Source organism: Lissotriton vulgaris, chromosome 10 (genome assembly GCF_964263255.1).
Source record: "Lissotriton vulgaris chromosome 10, aLisVul1.2, whole genome shotgun sequence".
Classification (NCBI taxonomy): domain Eukaryota; kingdom Metazoa; phylum Chordata; class Amphibia; order Caudata; family Salamandridae; genus Lissotriton; species Lissotriton vulgaris.
Window position 1 is genome coordinate 764,870,545 of NC_141698.1, and position 12,230 is coordinate 764,882,774.

Consider the following 12,230-nt stretch of genomic DNA (forward strand, 5'->3'; position numbering starts at 1 on the left):
AAACTTCCAACAACTCATGCCCAATTTCCCAGGTTGGATGAACCCATACTTCCAAGGTACCCCAACAATAGGCCACATGATGAACACACAACCACCACCTCCTTTTTTAGGGAGAGGCCCCTGCCATCAGAGAGGCAGAAGAAAAGGGGCCACCTAGAATGAACAAGAGAAGCGAATGCATACCTGGAGCATGACCAAGGAACAACCAGGAACCAGTTCGATGAATCATTGGTAGTTCACCTCACTGTGATAACACTAACGGCTGAGCAAGAGAAAGCCCTGAACAAAGGACTTGGCTTCGTCCCCACTCCCCCCTCGACATTTTCAAGTTGAGGTGTGAGATGGGAGAATTCTGTAGAAAGATAAAGTTTAAAGCCTTCTTCAACAACAAGAAAAAACAAACAGTAGAGAGCGACAGAAACCTGAGGCCGAAATCAACTTTCTGCCCACCGACCTATCTGGTGCCAGTAGAAATACAAGCTTTTGAACAAGGTATCATGCAAGAAGTGGAAAAACTGGGTACCACAGCAAAAAAAAAACAATTTCAACATGACTAGACAGGAACAAAGGTCAATGGAGGAACTATGCAAGAATGACAACCTCATTATAAAACCAGCGGACAAAGGGGTAGCAATTGTCCTCTTGACTAAAGAAGGATACAACCAACAATGCACCGAACTCCTTTCAGACCAGAAATTCTACAGGAAACTGACCTCAGACCCCACCAGAAGACTTCAGAGGACCATTGAGTTAATGCTAGAGGAAGCAGAAATCAACCAGTGGATCTCTAAGCATGAAGCAGATTTCCTGAAGACAAAATCATCGAGAGCACCATATTTCTACTTACTACCCAAGATGCATAAGAACAAAAATCCACCACTGGGACACCCAATAGTGTCAGGAATTGGTTCTGTCCTAGAACCACTTCCCCAATTTGCAGAAGGGGACCGTACTCCACCCTCCACATAATAATAAAATTGGGCCCTGGGGGTTGTGGTCCCTGAGGCCAAAAACAGCTTGGGGGTCTGTGTGCCCCCTCCCTACAATAATGAAATTGGGACCAATGGATGGGCAGAGCCGGACTGGCTACTGGGCGCAATGGTGTGCTGTCATGATTTTGTTGATGGGGATCTGCTTGTGCTTAAATAATTTATTTTGCTTTGTTTATTTAGAAGCACACGCAGGTCCCCATCAACTAAATCAGCCCCCACCGCAGTGAAATCAGCCCTGAGCTTGGCAGCACACCAAAACGCCCGGAAGCCAGTCCGGCCCTGTGAATGGGGTACCTGGGCCGAAAATGGCACAGTGAGGGGGGCGTGCACCCCTCTCCCCATAATAATTAAACTGGACCCCGGGGAATGGGATCTCCAAGGCCAAAGATGACTCCGGTAGAGGGGGCATGTGCCTCCCTCATCTTTGTGCCCCCGCCGTGCGCTCCTATTGACCTCACATATGACATCACTCATGACATGTTCTGATACCATTTATGACATCACTCATGACCTCTCAAATGACATCATTGATGACATCATCCAATGAGCGTGTAAGTTTGTATAGTGGAGAGTAACTACCATATTAATTCTACATTATTTTGTACAGCTTGGGTGCAGATACAGGGTAGGGTGTAAGTGTTTACAACATGTCTGTGGTACTGATGCACTGTAGCTGTGTAGCTGTATTGACCATGTTATAAATGTGTGCAAGCGGCAGTTGACTTCGTAGACACTGGTTTGGAATAGAACTAGGTGCAGCCTTGAATCATCAAAGAACCACCGCTTGATAATACTGACAAAATAAAATAAAGTACAAAGCCTTTAGAAAATGTTTTGATAAATAAAATAGCTAAATGCACAACACATAAATCAATTAAATTAGCAGCTTACCTTACATTTGGCTGTAGTAAATTGTAACTAGCTCCGGTCTGACCAGGATAAACTCCCTCACTGAAAGACGCTGAGGACAGGAACTCAGATCTATGGAGATGATGCAAAGGCTGGATACTAACGAGGAACAACTGTAGGGTGCTCAATGCTTGGTCAAGGAGTCATGCGGCTGAGGTAGGCAAACCTTGAAGCGTCTCCACACACAGATCATTGAAATGATCAAATGTCCTTAATGAATAATGTATGGAGGATGAAATTGGAACCTAGAAGGAGGAAAACAATGAAGCGTAGGGCTGCAAGGGCAGATGATGAACTGCTATGGAAGTGTAAGCCAGAACAACAAGGGGCATTGCAAAGCACGCCCCCAGCGCATTTAAGAGTTGTGTGTATTAACAATGTCCTATCTGCCCCTGAAATCCCATCTCCAAACCTCAACTGTAACCGTACCATCTCTTATGCTAATTTGTTTGCACTTGCCTCTTTTGAACATTTACAAGGCCTTAAATCTGGAGTACCAACCAGTGTGCACAGCACCTCATGGTCTTGCTTTTTGTTGTTCCCTAATTTTCCTGGCAAGTACTCACAGGAAAGGACAGTCACTTATATGGAGTAGCATTTCATGAGTCCAGAACTGGCAATGAGATCGCTACCACAAAGATATACACGGTAGTATTATAAAATAGAACTGAATTATGGATAGGAAGTAAGATTACATCAATGAAAGTTGCTCAGTGAAGATGACCTGGGACAAAATGCTCAGAACGCTCAAACCAAGTGAGCAGTTGAGACCACCACAGAAATATGTGTGTTGCTGGTACTGTGAAATAGGAAAAAGGGAAAGTTAGCAAGTAAGAATGTTTTATTAAATGTTATTTCGTGAAGGAGATCACCTGAAGAGTGACACAACTAACTCTTTGGCCGGTAAGTGACACAATATGGATGCATCAGGTGGAGATCGCCTCTCTGTGCAGAACTCTCAAACCAGATGTGTCGACCCATAAATGTGCCTGTACAGGACGCGCAGCGGACGAGCGAAGCGGGAGCGCCGTTTGCGCGCCGAAGGCGCGCCTAAGGCAAGCCCGTCTGCGCCCGTCCGCGCTAAGACCGCGCCAGGCGCCAGACCCCCTGCCCAAATTCCATCAATCCTTAGGTACGCTTCTAGCGACCTCCACCGACTCCGAGGTAAGCTCGACTGCCCCTGCAAATTTGATATATCTACGGTACTTGTTTCCTCCAGTTGCCCCAATTGCCATTGGACCCTCAACCTAGAAACAGAACGGTCAACCCCCCCCAATATCTTGCGACCTTTATTTACTGGTGCCCTAATAAATGCCAGGTCAATGTGCAAACACAGCCAAGATATCCACGATCTCATCATCGACCACGATCTGGACTGCCTAATGATCACCGAAACTTGGCTTACTGAAGACAGCAACCCTGACATCGCCACCGCCCTCCCCCCTGGCTACTCCTTCCATAGACAAGATAGACAGAAGGGTAGAGGAGGTGGTGTCGCAGTCATCGTCAGGAACACCTTTAACTGTCACACCTTCTGCCTCGATCCCCTCACCGACGTAGAAGGCTTAGGATTCTGCATAAACCTTAGCAAAACGCTCTCCTTCACCGGTGGCCTCATCTATCGTCCACCTGGTAATGCCACGAAATTCCTAGACTCGCTAGACGACGCTCTTGGTAGTTTCCTCCTTCGCTATCCACACTTTACCCTCCTAGGAGACTTCAATATACATCTTGAATCCATAGCAGACCCGCACTCCAGAAATTTTCTACAATCGTTGGACGTCTTTAACCTACAACAAAGCGTCAAGCTTCCCACACACTCCCTTGGTCACACCTTGGACGGTATCTGTTCTAACCTCCCGTCCCTCTCCTCCCTATCCCCTATACCTCAAATCTGGACTGACCATTGTTTAATCCCCTTTCATATTTCTAGCGGCGTCATCCCTACTTGCAATAAACGTTTACGCCAGCCCGCCCGTTCCATCAACTGGAACACTGTCCAGAAAAACCTCACTCTTCACCCCCTTTCCCCATCTAATGCCCCTTCTCCCTCGGGCGATATAGATAGAGACGCCATAGGTCTCAACAACTGGCTCACTCATGAATTTTCGACTCGCTGTCCTCCCCACAAACGGGACAAGGCCTTGAAACCAGCTAAACTCAAGGCCCCCTGGTACACGCCGGACCTAACCGCCGCCCATCTCCTTTGCAGACAAGCTGAGAGGAGATGGCGTAGTACCTACGACAATAGCGATCGCAGGAACTACATCCTACAGAGGAAAACCTACCTTGCATCCATCAAAATAGCAAAAAAAATCTACTACGTTAACGCTATTAATGATGCTAGCCAAAAGCAAAAAACCCTTTTTTCTATAGTTAAATCCTTTACCAAACCCAAAGCTCTTCAACCGGAAATCCCCCCATCTCAAGAATTCTGTGACAAAATCTCGGACTACTTTGATGACAAAATCACTCTCATTCACAAAAATTTCCCTCCCCCACCCCCAGCTTCTTCACCAGGGTACCCGGACCTCCTCAACCAGCCTACAAAATGTCTAAAAAGTTTTACTCCGGTCACCCTGTCCCAGACCAGAGAGGCAATCCTTGCCTGCAAATCTGGCTCTCCCACTGACCCATGTCCACCTAGGATTCTTCACCACATCATCGACGAAATCAACCCCTCCATCAACACCATAATCAACCAATCTCTCTCATCCGGTTCAGTTCCATGCTCTTGGAAACAAGGGGTGGTCAAGCCGCTCTTGAAAAAGTCGAATAAACCCCCCTTTGACCTGACTAACCTTCGTCCGATCACCCTCCTACCTGCACTAGGTAAAATAACGGAACAGTTGGTCCACAGGGAGCTTAAGACCTTTCTGGACTCAAATAATTTACTTCACCCCCAACAATCCGGTTTTCGGCCGAAACATTCCACCGAGACGGCCTTGATCGAGCTGACCGAAACAATCAAAACCCTTCAAGATCAAAGGAAGAAGGCCATTCTGATCCTTCTCGACCTCACGGCAGCTTTCGACACTATTTCCCATTCCATCCTGATCAAGAGACTCTCAGACATCGGTATCACCAACTCTGCCCTATCTTGGATCAGTTCTTTCCTCAGTGACAGATTCCAAACCGTCTCACTTGGCCCCTATCACTCCAAGGAGAAAAAGGTGTTCTGCGGCGTCCCTCAGGGTTCCATCCTGAGTCCCCTCCTCTTCAATATCTATCTTATCCCTCTCCTTACCCTCATAGAATCGTTCGGCATAACTGTCACTTCTTATGCCGACGATACTCAGCTGATCATCCCCCTTGATGAAAATACCAACACGGCTGAGCTCAACCTGAAACACTGCCTTACAGCAGGCTTCCAATGGATGGACACCAATCACCTGCGCTGCAACTCGAACAAAACCGAGATTCTTCCAATCGGAAAAAATGCATCCTTCTGCCCTGCCTTGTGGTGGCCGGACAACTCTGCTGCCCCTCCCCAAACCGTCTCATCAGCCAGGAACCTCGGTGTCCTCTTCGACTCCGAGCTATCCTTCGACCTCCACGCTTCGAATACGGCAGGCAAATGCTTCGGCATAATCAAGTCATTAAGGAAATTCTTCGACTTCCTCCCGCTCGAATCGAGGAAAACGGTAGCGGTAGCCCTCATCCTGTCCCGTGTTGACTACTGCAACAGACTCATGGCAGGGACCAAAAAATCGACCCTCGCCAAATTACAAAGTGTCTTGCACACTGCCGCCCGGCTTGTCCTGAAACTTCCGCGAAAATCTTCCATCTCTGCAGCCCTTAAATCCCTGCACTGGCTCCCCCTGCACAAGAGAATTCTCTTTAAAATTCTTATCGTAGCCTTCCGAGCCTTCAATAAAACCCGTCCTTCCTATTTAACCAAACGATTCCCCCATTATACTCCGTGCCGCTCCCTAAGATCTGCACAAGACAACCTCATGACCTTGTCTAAATTCAACCTGAAAACCAAAGGCGGCAAAACTCTAAGCAACTTAGCCATTAAAGCCTGGAATAGCATGCCAAGGCATCTCAGGCTTCAAACAGCTGAGAAATCATTCCGGAAGCTGCTCAAAACCTGGATTTTCACCCTCCCCGATGACTGGTCCAAAGCTGCCATTTAGCCTCCCCCGCTCCACTCTGTGACTGGAATCAGGACCCATAGCGCCATGATGCTCCTTCCGGAGCGACCGCTTGCGCTTTATAAATATCACTCCAAATATCCAAAGGCGGACTGATATTAATAGCAGGCAAACAGACCCAACCTCTGGATGGCGCCATCTTGTGTGTGGAAGTAAAAATGGGGACCAGTGTAATAAGACAGACTAGAGGAAGAGCAATGTCTCGTGTCGTTCAGGTAGACAACTCTGAGGCCATAAATACTTATAAACACTGGGTATTTTAAGAGAAACCCAAGCTAGCGGAGTAAACCCATTTAAAAGGGGAATGTATTGTCAAGTAGCACAAGCAGTACACACGGCAGTCGTGATTATGCACTTTAATGGCAGTTAATTTGGCATTATTTAAACAGATCGTTAGACATACCTGTACCCCATACCTAAACAGCACGGTTGTGACAAACAGAATTGCAGTAACAAAGAATGCTAGCGATTAAGATAAACATAGCCACATGTATAACCTTCCATACACAATTCAGTCCATCCATTGGCCGCAGTGCGGACTGTGCATCTCTTCCCTCCCCTCCTCCTCAAACAGCACTCAAATACCCAATTAACTGGGTTTGCTGGACCTAATGAACCATCCACTGCATCTCTCCGGAGAGATCTTATCCGCTCTGCATTTACACGTGCTTATTAGGGCAGGGACTTTAGACGACAGCCATCAGCGTGGGGGTGAGTGGGGTATGGGGGGGTTAGTTAAGGCACAAAATACACTTGCTTTTGACTGGCTGCTGTTGGGTGTGTTGGCCTGTATAATGTGTAAGATCTGCGGATACCGAGGGCAGGTCAGTTCTTTGAATTCCGATGGAAGGACTGTAAGGAGGGAGCCCAAACGAGAGAATTCTTTGTTGATTGTGTCCAGTGACACTGATAATTTTTCCATACTCAACATCTCCCATATCCTGGAACCAGGCTTCAGGGGTGTGTCCATTCCCCAGTAAACTAGGATTATTTTGGTAGCCGCATAAAGTGCCAGCAGAATTTGACTTCCCCTGATTGAGTGCAATGGTTTCCTCTATTCTAGTCTATTTGGGAGAGCTAAAAGTATTTAGGCCAGGCAGCAGGGGAATTCCATTGTCCATGATCTTATCCAGGCACATGTCCTAAAAAAAGAAGTGGGAGGGACGCTTACGTCACGACAGGAAGTGACGTCACGAAAGGAGGTTTGCATCATCAGACTCTTTGCCTCCCCTCGCTCACTCCTTAGATGCGATTGTATCAGAGAAGCCAACGCTTGAGCAGCGTTGTGAATGAGCTCCGATCTCGCCCCAGAGAGGCCAAAGAGTGAATGTGTGCCTCCATTTGCTCCAGTAATCGAGCTCCTGGTAAAATAAGTGGGGGGACGCCGTCCACCCGCGTGGTACCCCGACTCTAGCCCTGATCTTATCTAGCTCTTAGAGGGCTGCCCCCCAGTATCTGGTCAGTTTGGTTACTAGCCCAGTATCTGGCCAGTGTTCCTGAAATGCCAACCCCCCTCCAACACTTCTCAGTTTTGTGGGGATACCATCTGCGGACCGACCCTTGCAGGGATGTAATACCTGTGTGTTGTACTTTATTCATAGTTTCTCTGCCCACCGCAGAACGAGCAGGTGTGGGCCTTCTTTGGAAGATAGCTCATCATTCCCTATCAGAAAGGGCACATCCCAGTATCTTCTCCCATCTACCTTGGCCGTGAGAGTTAGGGTGGGAGATCGTCGATTGTAACAGAGAGTATAATTTGGAGAGAATTCTTTTGTCGCTATTCTTCATAAGCGAGGATCCTTTCAAAATGTGTCAAGGATCGACCAGCGGCCTGCATTGCTGTCCTATTAGTGACCCAGTGTCTCACCTGTGCGTAGCATCTCGCTCGCCTCGGGCCGTCCCCATTCAGTCTTGAGTTGCTTCAAAGTGTGCCCACCATGGGCTGTATTAAACATTATCATTGTTTGCCCCCAGCACCCCTTTCAAAATGGGGCGCGGGCGCAAACAATGATAATGCACCCCGTTATGGTGTATGCGCTGTCCCCAGGGCAGTCGCGACCTCGTGCCGCCCTGGGGGTAGCCCATTCATGTGAAAACACGGAGCAGCCGTTCCCTGTTTTCACAGTGCAGGCGGCAACTGCCTGCACTTTCAAAGGGGATTCGAGATCCCTTTGCAGGTGGGTGCAGTCAGTGTCTGCACCTGGCTGCAAGGGGATGTTAGGGGTCCATGGGACCCACTTTCCCGCTGCAGAGGGCTGCTCTCACGGGGCACATTGACCATGCGCCACCTTGAAATGGTGCACTGTGAGTGCGCCTCCTGGGGGCTTCTTACTCTGCGACCCCGTCTGTAATATAGCGTGGGCGCAGAGTCAACAGAATTCCCTCATTTGCATAGTGTATGCCACTATGCGAACACTCCCTGAAGGAAGCACTGGCACTTTAAGTGCCCCAGTGCTATTGGTATTATTGAAGGCAGCGCACAAGCGTCTGCGCTCCCTTCTATAATACCAAAGTGCCCCGGTGGCGCGCAGATCAGGCTCAAACGTCCATTGCGCCGCCCCCCCGCACCTTCTGTAATATGGCCCCATGTCTTCTATATGTTCACAACACACTTGTTGCCAAGCTCTGAATTGGCCACTGCGTAAGGCCGGAGTGAACTCTGAGTTGAAATAATGGCTGTAACTGGTGAGGGGAATGTGGTGAAGCCAGCTTTCACTGCCCCTGAACCCCACACTGATATAATGGTTTTGGCAACAGGGGATGAATTTAGGCCCCAAGATCTATATCCCCTCCTCAACCAAGGTACCTTCGAAATATGTGTTCCAGCTACCTCTTGGCCCATAAAACACCAGTGTTTCTCTGGTTGATCTCTGGGCCATTCTACATGAGGGTACAGGCTTGGTAGTATTGACTTACACATGGGACTCACAGGCCTCTCTCTTGGGCGAAACAGGTTGCAAGCTTGAATTACATGCATGGTTTCTTACTTTGCCAATTCAATGAATGTATTTCCTTTTCCTTTTAGAGGGTTGAAAGAGTGCTGTTCACTTCACAGCGATTGTGACTCCTGTGTTAGAAGATCCATTGTTTTTACCATTTGAGTTGTCTGGCTTATGCAGAGCCTGGGACAAAGGCCTTTAATCACATAGATCACATGGCATGTGTTACAGTTTGAAAAGTGGACAATACATGGTGATGTGCGCCAAGTTCAAAGGTCTTAGGGCCAGATGTAGGTAATTTTTATTTTCCGACCTCTTAAATACCGAGTCATACCGACTCGGTATTTCAGAGGTCGGAAAATAAAAATACCGAGATGTAGGTAATTGCAGATGTGCAATTACCGATTCGGAACCAGTCGGTATTTTCCGATGCGGTAAATACCGACCAGTTGATGCCCATGCATTCCTATGGGCTTTGAAGCCCATAGGAATGAACGGGCCTTTACCGGTCGGTATTTACCACATCGGTAAATACCGATAGCCACAAGGGTGCAGGGGGTGTCACTTTGACACCCTCTGGCACCCCCAAAAGAGGCTCGGGTGCCATGTGGTAGGCATACCTGCCCTAAGGGCAGGTCTGCCTGTCATATGGCATAGGTGTGCATGCACACATGTGCATGCACACCTGAAACGGTATTTTACCATCAAGTATTATTTGATGGTAAAATACCGATTTTGTACTGCTTGTGGGACTCAGAAGAGTCCCACCTACATACCAATTTACCGGTATCCATAATGTTACCGACTCGGTATTTTACATACTCGGTAAATTTACCTATCGGTAAATTTACCGAGTCTGTAAATTACAGGGACCTACATGTCAAATTGCTTTTACCGGGTGGTAACGGCCGAATTCGGCCGTTACCACCCGGTAAAAGCCTACCTACATCTGGCCCTTAGTGTTGATTGTTTAAAGGCAGGCCTACAGTTGCCACATCTGTAATGACCTGTGATTGTAATGAATGACAACATGTTGTGATGAGTTACTAGCTACCTCTTCAGTGGAAGCACCTATCACAAAGTATTTTATGTTTTAATTGCATTTGAACGCAAAGAGGGATGTGTCCAATGTCAAAGCTGATAATGCATGCCAATTTTGCCGTATTATCCTCTGTAGGTATAAATATAACACATATCAAATGTACTGTTCACTTATGTCTATCTTTCGTTTGTAGAAACGTTTCATTAGAGCAATACCAGACTCTCCTCATAACATGTTTAACAAAACAAGTGGCGTATCCCTTGTTGAACAATTTACTCAATAATTCATCAGCCCCTTTGAAAAAAAGCAAAAATCAGACATTAGAGCAACTGTGCTTCACTCTTAAGAATTGTCCAAATGACAAATTGTCTTGTAACACCTGGGTATGATGACTGTTGTATAGAAGTAACTCATTCCTTCCTGTTAGCTTATGATACTAGGTTCTATACATGTTGTTATTTGCATGGAATGCTGGTGTATCCAGGTAACATACATCTATTTTGCTTGAGTGAGAAATTAATCTGAGTTTTTTTTTGGGAACTGGCAATATAGGAATTCATCAAGGGTACATGATGTGCTTTTCCAGATTGCACATATGTCATCAATGTATCTATGTCATATGCAGATTTTACGGTGATACAGATTATCTGAAGTGCGAACCTTTCTTGTTTCAAAATCGGCCTCAAATCTATTTGTTCTGTTCCGGAGCAAAACAATCCCCCATTTCAAATACTTTACACTCTAGGTAAAAAATAGTCCTGCGCATGAAGTAGTTACCTCTTAACCGAATCTATTAATTTCCTGATAAAATGTATGAGAGCTTGTGTCAGTGTTACTGGAAAGAAAATGTGTTTAATGACATCTAGTGATGCTATTTGAAGATATAAACGTAGAGGGACGTAATGTTTGTAGTCAGCAGAACATCCCTTTAAATATTTGACAGTGAGGCTGCCACACTGATAGAGCACGCAGGTCACCCGACTAGGGTCTTACCAATACTCGCCTGGGACCATACTTCAAAAAGGTCATCAATTTTATATGCCTCAGACAGGTAACCCACACTCTCGCATCAGTTTGTGTTTATACTAATTCCTATACCAGTAACTTACCAATCCTTGTCACTAGATACCTAAACACGATGAATCAGGGAGTTAAAATTAAAGAAAAGGCACTCAAAAATACCATAACATTTGCATGTATATAATAACCACAGACTCAGGGTAGGTTCAAACTCTTTATCTAATCATCATCATCAAAAGTCATAAGCCACAGGTAAATGCAATCAAACTATCAAGAACCAAGATCAGAAACAGCGTATAGCTATGAATAAAATAGATTATGCCAAACTTTTAGAAAATTTGAAATAAAGGGAAGGTGGAAACAAGGAACACGCTAATTTTAGAAAACAGACTTTCGCAACTTGATTAAAGGAGGGTAAAAAAAGGGAACATACTAAACCCTAAGACTTTCATAATTCATTGACAGTTTGAAAAAGGAGAACTCAACTTGTATGATTCGATTATTCAGATTTTAGCTCAATAACTATAGGGAAGGTAAGATTTGGAACATACTATAAATTCAGCTTATCTCCTTATAGGGAGGGTGAGATAAAGAACATATACTAATTTAGAAGCATTTAGCATTTTACTAAAGGTGGGTTAAAAAGTGGAACACTCTATTAGACAATAATACATGAAAATCTCATTTACCAAGGGACGGGAAAGAAAAGGAACATATGCAATCAAAGCTCTGCAAATTTCAGGGAGGGTAAAGAAAGGACGCAATTTAGAAAGACAATTACCCACACAGATTTATATGTACCTAGAATAGTGTGAAGACCAACCCTGGCCACGGGTCAGTTGGAAAGGACAGGAGAAACCCCACAGACTTCAGTGCCAGTAGACAAGCAGGTGCAGCTCAAGGACAATCAGGACAGGATAACCCCAGAATTTGGATCAGGCCCGGATCACCAAAGGTTAAGACCAGTACCTGCAGTTTCGGTTGCAACGCCTGGGCTTCTCCCTCTCTGCAAGGAATCTGCCAAAACCCCGATTGGGTTACAACTTTCACCAACAAAGTGCTTTGCCAGCACTTTCACTTCCCAAAAGCCCCAATTGGGTTCTCGAACCTCCCGACAGAGTGCTCCGCAGCTCTCTGCTCTTAGTCACCTATTGAGTGCGTTGGGTCAGTG